Here is a 3678-nt window from a genome sequence, read left to right as displayed (position 1 = left end):
GTAAATCTAATATCTTTAAATATCCGGATTTTTTTTCCAAAAACTCAATAATTAAGACGTTTTGTGTTTTATAATTATGTTTTCCCCTATAGAAATAAAGATAAATTAATTCGAAATAATAAAATAACTTGATTTCTTTACTTACATTTCAAATCTGTGAGCGACTATCTTCTTGCTTTGTTTCTGATAGCAGAACCGATAAAACTGGTTTCCGTGACACCCAAAACCGATACGAATTCTGTTCCGAATTTCAAACCAATAATCAGGGGTGTTGTGGAATCTGTTAGTTGTCGGAATCAGAATTGAAACCGATCAAAAAAAGCAGTTGGTGGCATGAATTCAGATATTATTGGTTTGATATTCGAAAAAGAATTTATATCGGTTTTGGGTGTCTCAGAAACCTATTTTATCGGTTTTGCTGTCAGGAACAAATCAAGAAGATAGTCGCGCACAGATTTGAATTGTGAGTTAAAAAATCAAGTCACGAATTAATTTATCTTTATTTCTATAGGAGAAAACGTAAGAATAAAACCCGAAATGTCTTAATTATTGAGTTTTGGAAAACAAACGCGGATATATAGGAGGGGAGCCTTTTTTAGAGGTTAAAAAAATCGTTTTTTTTTGGGAGGGAAAGAAATAATTGATTGAAGCGAAATTTCTAGGCTTTATAGTTATATGTATATTTAAATATAATCCGCAAATTTTTTGGATACGAAATCTTTGATATTCTGCCTTTGAAAAGCAATTGCCAGATGCTTCTCGCATGTGTATATAACAGACGGCGGGCAGGATGCAGGTCGCGATTTCCATCGTAAACAATAAATTTAAAGAGATTCATATTTTTTAATAACTTATGTTCAAGTTAAGTTTGGAAAATTTTTAAAGAGACTTAAGCAAAAAAGTATTCAATTTATTAAAGCTTCTAAATCAGGCTCCCCTTAAAGATTTACAAAACGTAATTAAACACCCAAATGCGTCTTTATTCATTCGATAAATGTTATCTCTTAAAATCTTTCTTTAATTCGGAACTCATTAAAAACTTAAATAGGTTTGCTTGCAAATGTATTCATTTGCAAATTTGCACATTAGTAAACAGCTGATTCGAATATTGGTTTTGCTTATATTCGAAAATCCAATCAGATTCTGTGACACCATTGAAAATCAGAATTGGTTTGCAATTCGGACAGCTAAGCAATTCTGTCTTGGAATCCACAACACCCCTAAATATTTGAATTCGTGACACCTACTACATTGACTTTTTCACAAAACGTGAAGTTCGGCCATTGGTTGTCCGTGAGAACGGAGTTTTTGTATGAAATAATGGGTGTATACATATATTTACACACAAATTGGTGTGTATGTAGACAAATTTACAAACATTATGCGAATGATTCTTTCAAATTAGTTTACGTGCACACATAACATATGTACATATGTGAATATGTGAACATTATAGTATGTTTGGACCGACAACGAAAACATATTTTTGTGGGAAAAACTGGGTTTCGCACGAAAACTTGTGTTTTCGTCCATGTAAAATCTGTCAAACGAAAACACAGTTTTCGCAGAATCATTATAATCGATGCCTGCTCTAGTTTAATCGATTTTATTGGAAGACATATTTTGCCGGCTCTAAATTATCACTTGATATTTGTTTACATTCCTTATACAAATACAGCTTTCAGTTGATATTGTCATATTAGGGGGATTCTTCTGCTCTTGCAAAACCCGTGCACGGTGCACGAATTGCAGAATTTTTCTCTTGGTGCAACGGCACAACAACAAACACACGCAGAAAATTATTTTCAATTGCTGTAAAATATGTCAGACCAAAACCCATGTTTATTTTCGTGCCGTCATATATCACTAGATTCTGCAATGGGTGCTCTATTGGCCTTTCATATTTCGGTATAGGATTTTAGCATTTTGTCGGTCCGCACGACTTAGATTCCACAACCCACAAATGTGTTTTCAAAATGTTTACAATGTTGGTCCGAACATAGCATTATGCGTATGGTTTTATAAAATCTTTTTATATGCTTACATATGTGAATCTGTACGACGTCATGGTCTTTTAAAACGTTATCAAAACCTTTAATGCCCAAAGCTAACAAATACATAAATGTGTATATAAATATATACTATATAATAACTTAACAAAACTTTATTAATTATAATATTTAGGTAATTATGATTAATGGAATTCATCATCATACTTATGTGCTTTGATATCATATATATCTTTCACAATATCTATAAATGATATCCATAGTCGTTTGCGCATTGTAAATACGCGAATCTGTTGGCGTACATTTCTAAACATTTAAATTAACATTACTTTTCTCATTTAACACTGAAAATGCTCAATTCTGCTATGTTCTACCCACTCATGTTAAATATTGGTGAAATCCGCTAAGAATTTTTATGGTGAAATCCACTTATAGAAAACCGAGCCCCTCCAAAAAGAGAAACGTTTTGACAATCGGCACACCATGAACCTTCTCTATAATACACGTTATCTGACAGGGCGGAATAAATGCAAATTTTTTATGAGATAAAGAAAACGCTCTTACATTTCTCTAATACTTACGCCAAATGCTGTAAACTCATTGTTTATTCATGTTGATGGTCAAGAGCTTCGTCAAACTTATTTTGGCTTTCAGTCTTTCGACTATTGCTACCCTTTGCATTGAGATATGATGTACTGTTTTTACTAAGTGCATCATCCTTTTCAAGAAATACCTCAACAATTTGCAAATTTTCAGTTTTCTGAAAGAAAGTATTGCAAATGTTTGTTAAAAAAGAAATATTTTTGTAATTAGTAGTATTATAATTGTTAATTAAAAAGAAAAATTTTAAAGTTTCCGCAAAACACAGGGTCTCATTTTTACAATTTTAAAGTATATTTTACGTTTATTTTTTTTTGGGGGAATTCTGGATGCTAATCGTTACATTTCTTTTGATGTTGGCTGTATTGGAAACATTTCTGATATCACTATTTCCCAAGATCGACTTTTATACAATGCCTTAGAGAAGGGAGAAATAAAAATATCTAAACCTAGTGAACTCGCTGCTGGCAATGGAACCACAGCAAGAATGATAGAAACAAGATTGCGCAATGACGAGTTTATAATTTTGTTCGTTCTGCGCATCTACGTCTCGGTTGACCAACTTACAATTAGCTGATTTTCAGTTGGTTGTTTTTCTTTGCAATAAGAAGCAATTTTGTATTGCATGCATACAAAATCATGAATATCATCAAATTTGACATCAATATAAGTGAATATTAATAAAAGATATCAATATAAGTGAATATTTTATAGTGAACATTTACCTAAATATTCATTTAAATGAATTTTCATTGTATTATTTAAAAAGAGACAATCTTTGCTGTGTTTGTTTCAACCTTATACATTTATGTAAATAAAAAGATTGAATATTTTGTAACCAAGTATCAATTTATTGTTTTATTTAATTTCCTTTTTTTATTAAACATATGTTCAATTATGTTTTTATTTAAGGAACGAATCCTAAAATACATTTTAGCTCTGAAAAATAATTCTTTTATTATCGAGCTACAATTTACAAAATCACTTAAATCTATGTGTTTCTGGACGTAATTTGTACATACATATGTATATGCAAATCATTACCATTGACGTCGTCAAATATTGCTTG

The 3678-nt window shown here is 31.1% G+C and overlaps 1 long non-coding RNA gene across 1 annotated transcript; it reads right to left on the bottom strand.

Moving 5' to 3' along the window:
• Positions 1–2367: 2367 nt before the first annotated feature.
• On the bottom strand, positions 2368–3274 carry LOC120780456. The gene is made up of 3 exons (XR_005705869.1): positions 2912–3274; positions 2591–2769; positions 2368–2519 (listed from the first exon to the last, which is right to left on the bottom strand). It is a non-coding gene; the product is annotated as an uncharacterized LOC120780456 (long non-coding RNA).
• Positions 3275–3678: the final 404 nt, after the last annotated feature.

This window comes from Bactrocera tryoni, unplaced genomic scaffold (assembly GCF_016617805.1).
Source record: "Bactrocera tryoni isolate S06 unplaced genomic scaffold, CSIRO_BtryS06_freeze2 scaffold_25, whole genome shotgun sequence".
Classification (NCBI taxonomy): Eukaryota; Metazoa; Arthropoda; class Insecta; order Diptera; family Tephritidae; genus Bactrocera; species Bactrocera tryoni.
The sequence above is the reverse complement of the archived record's forward strand: the minus strand, read 5'-3'. Positions and strand labels throughout refer to the sequence as shown.